The sequence below is a fragment of the Dendropsophus ebraccatus genome, unplaced genomic scaffold (genome assembly GCF_027789765.1).
Source record: "Dendropsophus ebraccatus isolate aDenEbr1 unplaced genomic scaffold, aDenEbr1.pat pat_scaffold_2049_ctg1, whole genome shotgun sequence".
Lineage (NCBI taxonomy): Eukaryota > Metazoa > Chordata > Amphibia > Anura > Hylidae > Dendropsophus > Dendropsophus ebraccatus.
In genome coordinates this window covers 13,590-19,614 of record NW_027209489.1, presented here as the reverse complement: position 1 = coordinate 19,614, position 6,025 = coordinate 13,590, and the positions used below count along the sequence as shown (strand labels likewise).

The 6,025-nt window shown below is 43.2% G+C and overlaps 1 pseudogene; it reads right to left on the bottom strand.

The window, feature by feature from the left end:
* Nucleotides 1–501: 501 nt before the first annotated feature.
* Nucleotides 502–5,818, bottom strand: LOC138775783 (HUWE1-associated protein modifying stress responses-like; annotated as a pseudogene).
* Between the last annotated feature and the right edge of the window lie 207 nt (nucleotides 5,819–6,025).

Below are 6,025 nucleotides of genomic sequence, written 5' to 3'. Positions count from 1 at the left end.
CAGGAGGCACTACAAGATACAAAGCAAATCCACCACATAATGGATTCCCTGTGTATAATCATAGCCCTCCGTACAGAATCACACAGTAACCAAAGATTTACACAAACGTAAAAACTCAATGGAAGTACAGAAATGATATATGCCCACTAATGTACTTGGGCAAAACTCAATGGCATACTGTTGAAGCAATACACAGGGGGGAAAAAAAAAAAAGTGTGAATCATGATTTCTTTCACTTTGCAAATACAAAGTAAGGTCACTTTGCATTTAATGGACTGATGTTCACCTAGGATGATCTTACCACACATCTACACAATGTCAGATGTTCTGTTAAAGTGCAAAGAAAGCCAATACGCATCTACTGTAATATTAGAACTTCTTTATGGCGATTGTTAAATTCACTTGTTTTAACAGTGAAAAGGGAAGATGGTTCCTTTCAGACAGTATGTTGAGGATAAAGTGGCTTTCAAGCAGCATGGTGGATTTTATTTATTTGTAGGATTAGATCATTCTGTTGCGTTTATTGGTTTGGAGAGTCTGTAATGACGTTGCTGCCTGGGCTGAGGTACGCTTTCTAGTGCCACCATTGTCCAAGTGGAGTGCCATTTCCTCTGATATGAAAGTATTCAAATCGACATCAAGGAGTCCAGTTCTCCTACGGCTGGTATTAGAACTTCCACCAACATGGGGTGTGGGAGCCCGGAGTACTGAGGACGAACACTTATACTAGCCATTGCGCCATTCAGACCTGAAATTAAAGAAAACAACTGTAACCACAAGACAAACTACTTGCCATACTGCATATTTAGGGTTTGATCACAGATGATCATATACATCAGCCATAACTTACCAACCTCCCATAGATAGAATTTGCCAATTGTGTCTGATACATGTGGGTCCCAACTCTGAGCCCACAAACTTGGCCTTTCACCTGCTCATGGCTACAAGAGCTGGTTGGCAGACAAAACTTTTTTGCTTGTGAAAACTCACATTAATCCCTACAGAAACCACGTCAACTGCATAGAAAAGCCTGCTCAGGGTTTTTTTGCCTCATGACCACCTCCATCGTCACAAGCAGGCTGAAAGGTGGCCCTTAATGTGGTTTAGATGCAATTAAAAAGGTCATATAAGGGAACACCCCTTTAACAGCAATGGACACAAATTAAAGGGTTCTCCAGCCATTTAAAATGTGTTTGATATAGTGCTGGGGCTGCATAAGAAATAGACATCCTATTCTTACCCATCTGCGCTCCCACAGATCCCCCTACTGACTGCAGCCACTGGTACTTCCAAGACATAAAGGCCCTACTGTACTAGACAGTTATCGCTTTACTTGGCAAAGTACCAACCATTCATGCAGATAATCGTTCAGGTAATAGTGCATGTTGCAAGTGCAACAATCGCCAACATGAGAATGTTGGCTGATCATGGTCTTTTAACATGTAATAAATAAAACAGTGGAAGTCTGCAGCACATCGTCTGGGGTAATCGGGACTTTAATGGCTTTAATAGGCCGCCCAACTCGGACCAACGATGTTCCCTGCTTGCTGTTGGGCATTTAATAAAGGGGAAAGAACGTTAAGCTGACAGGTCGCGCTCTCTTCCCTAGAACATTGGGCTGTGTAATACAGCCTTAACTCATCTTGGCAGTCACTGCTTAAACAAGTCTGTTTCAGAAGTAGAAGCAGGTGCAGTGAGCGGAGAACACTGATGCTGCAGGAGGACCACAGTGGACAGTAATGAGGTAAAAATAGGATGTTTTTTCTATGAACTCCTTTGACTCTGATGTATGAAAGAACTCTTAGCCCCTTAAAGGGGTTGTCCGGCGATAAAAAAATTATTCACAGAATAACACACATTACAAAGTTATACAACTTTGTAATGTATGTTATGTCTGTGAATGGCCCCCTTCCCCGTGTCCCACCACCCCCACCCGTGTACCCGGAAGTGTGGTGCGCTATACATTACCTGTCGCGTGCCGACCACGGTCTCCGATCGTCAGCAGTGACGTCTTCTTCGGGAGGCTTGGCGGATCTTCCCGAGTGCCGGCCGCCCTCTGCAGCGTCATCCGAAGCTCAGCCGCGATTGGCTGAGCATAACTGTGCTCAGCCAATCGCGGCTGAGCAGCTGATGACGTGGCCGCGTCATCAGCCGCTCAGCCGCGATTGGCTGAGCACAGTTATGCTCAGCCAATCGCGGCTGAGCTTCGGATGACGCTGCAGAGGGCGGCCGGCACTCGGGAAGATCCGCCAAGCTCCCGAAGAAGACGTCACTGCTGACGATCGGAGACCGTGGACGACACGACATGCGGTGAGTATAATGCACCACACTTCCGGGTCTAGCGTGGGTGGGGGGAAACACGGGGAAGGGGGCCATTCACAGACATAACATACATTACAAAGTTGTATAACTTTGTAATGTGTGTTATTCTGTGAATAATTTTTTTTCGCCGGACAACCCCTTTAAAAGCAATATGTTGTGTTTCGATGTGAAGGAGAATACACTTTTGAAGAGGTTGTTAGGTGGGATATATATTTTTAAAAAAATACCTAGTTTCTACTATCTGGAATACAACTGTGTGTATACTCCATAAACCAGCAAGTTTTTTTGTATTTATACACGGAAAAGTTTCCGGAGTCACATTGTCAATCAGCAAATTATATGTATTCTTGCCTAAAAACCAGATGTAGTGTTGCCAGTCACCCTAAACTTAAAGTATAACTATCATTTAAACAAACTTCATGTCATAGTGAAACGTCAGAAGTGTGTATTGGCAGGAGTCTGGGTGCTGAGACCCCGGCAATAGCTAGAATGCGCTCTGCCATTTCTGATATAAACTGCTCATACGAACAGTCTACGGAAATATAATACAAGCCTATGGAATTCCTGCAATTCTGTATACTGAAAGTTCCATAGTCCCCTGTTAAAACATACACTGTTCATATTAGCAATTTAAAACTGAAGAGGGAGAGCATATAAGCCCCTTGTTCTAGTGATCGGTGGGGGGCTCATGACCCAAACCCTCACCAATACAAACTTCTGACATGTCACTATGACATGTCAGAAGTTTGTTTAAACAATAGCTGCATTTAAAGTGTCCTTTTTTAACAAACAGGTTTAAAAAAAACTATTTATATACCTATCAATTTAACTGCTCAGAGAGACTACTAAACTGCACTGCGATACAACTGCCAATAGTGTCTAGTGTACATTTGGGTATGACCAATACTGAGGACAACGTATAGATGATAAACCTGCTTAATGATCACACATGTAGGTTGCTACCTTAATATGATTTGCCCATAGCAACCAGAGTTAAGCTTCCATTTTACCAGAGCAATCAGAGAAATGGATGCGGAGCTGTGATTGGCCGCGGACAAAAATGAGTTTCAGACTACTAAGCCCGGGCCTTTGTCCTATACCAGGAGTCACCGATCTTTTGTCTGACCCAACATGTACAATTGCATAGGCAAAATAATTGTTCAAAAATCATTGTTCATTACAATTAAAAAAAAAAAAAAAAAACTGTTAGTAATGTTTATAAGTGATGTATGGTTGGTGGAGGTCCAACACGTTGAATGGGACTACTCTACAGCTCCAAGCACAGGAGGCAGCTGAGAACAGTAGTAAAGGGGAGAATTTAAAGCCAACACAGGGCTGCAGTCTGTTTTTATACTGGATCACAGAGACCCCACCAATCATAAAGTGATAGCATTACTGTTACAGATGAATATATTCCCATCAGCCCCTGAAATCAGCAGCCAGTGGGTTATCAGGTGAATGGTTGAACATGTAAGTGCTCCTTAATATGACAGCACAAACCTACCAACAGATTCCCTTTAACCGTTTACAATATAATTGGACAAGTTATACCCCTATCCTTTCTCTTGCAGAAAGGAAATACATCATCATTTTAGGTAACAAGTCAAACAATCCATTTCATACAGCTGTCTAATCCTTTCCCCTTCCTAGAAAGCAAAACTAAGGCTGGTATTACACAGCTATATTATGGGTATGTTTGCATGCAGGATATGCACAGATCACACAAGGAAATCCACTGGTAAAATTTGCAGTGTGCAATTAGTAAATATTCCAGCATAAAATTTCCACCCAATGCTGTGGATTTTGTGGTGTTCAATGACTGAAAGTATATTGCTGTGTTTATGCATTAGTGTTTCAAAAAAAAAAATAATAATCTTGTCAACAGGCTAAGCACGAATATATACAATACAGAGGTGTAAACAGAAGTAGACAGTTACCATGGAGAGCTATTGCTTCTCGGAATGGCTGCAAATCAGTCTCTACAGATGAGTCCGTTTCTGAAGGTGACGCTCGGTTGGGAGATACAACAGTTAGTCTTGGTGGTGCACGTGAGTTTCGTGGAGGTGGAATTTTGCCACAAAGAAAGCTTATCAAATCCTCTCTACGAATAGTTCGTCGACGCTTTTTCACCCAGGCCAAAACATCCTTATTGCGCCGTTGATAGCCAACATGAATTCCAAGATCAAAGGTTCGCTGATGAGTATCCACGCTTTCTAAAATGTAAACAGAGGGCAAATTTAAATGGCAAGGAAAGTTATTTCTTACACATTTAAAAGAAATAAGGCAGCATTTTTCAGGTCTTTAGGTGTTGCACCCTTACTAAAGGGATAACTAAGGGTACTATTAGACGGGCCAATAGGGGCCCGATAACTGTAAATGAGCGCAGATCTGCTAGACCGGCGCTCATTTACTGGGCCTATTACACAGCCCGATAATCGTTTAACAAGGGCTGCAAGGACAGTTATCGATGCGGTCTGCTCCTCCCCGGGTCCCGCGCGCTCTAGCTTCAGAGCGGCCTTTGAGCTGACAGGCCACTTAGCCAATCACAGGCCGCTGCGGTCCCGGCCTGTGATTGGCTGTGGCCTGTCAGCTGACAGGCCGCTCTAAAGCTAGACTGCGCGGGACCCGGAGAGAAGCACGGGGGGTAACCGGTTTCCTTTAAGGGCTTGTTTTTTCAGGAACAACTGTACTTTGTAATGGCGTCTTTCAATCTACCATAAAATGTATAATTGAAGCCCAATATTTATGGGATGGAACAGGAAAAAGGAAACAATTGCTAATTTGGTGGTTCCCGTATCTACATAAAGCGCTTGACGGTAAAACTGACATGATACCTTTACTCTATAGGTCAGCTCGAACACAATGATATGCATGTTTTCATAGCTTTCTAAATGTTAAATTTTTATTGCAATTATGATTAAATTGCCCTAGTGACTCTTAAAAGGTTTTATTTTTTCATTTACAGGGCTGTATGGGTTAACAATATTTAAGCCATGATCTCCAGTTTTTAACAGTATCATTTGTGTACATTAAAAAAAAACAAAAAAAAAAAAACAGCAGTCATTTTGTCCCCCCCCCCCCCTCTTGATTTGCCCTGCTAACCACGCAGGAACAATACTGTCATATCTCATAACATGAGTAATGATCAGATCTATTAAAATAAAATTTATTTTTCAATGTTTTATTTGTAAAATTGAAAAGAGGGGCATATAATATATTTTTTTTACACTTAAAGGGGTAGTGCGGCGCTCAGCAATAATTCACAAAATAACACACATTACAAAGTTATACAACTTTGTAATGTATGTTATGTCTGTGATTGGCCCCCTTTCCCGTGTCATACCAACCCCGCCCGTGTAGCCGGAAGTGTGATGCATTATACATACCTGACGCGTGTCAACCCCCGTCTCCAATCTTCAGACAATGACGTCCTCTTCAGGCGGCCGGCCAAACACCTCCGACTGTCCCTAGTGCCAGCCGCCCTCTGCAGAGTCATCAGATGCTCAGCCGCGATTGGCTGAGCATATTTGTGCACAGTCAGAAGGGGGCCGGCACCAGGGACAGCAGGAGCTGTTCGGCCGGCCTCCAGAAGATGATGTCTTGGCACAAGATGGCGGATGGGCGTGACGCGGATCAGGTATGTATAATGCACCACACTTCCGGGTACACGGGCGGGGGTGGTGGTACACAGGGAAGAGGGCCA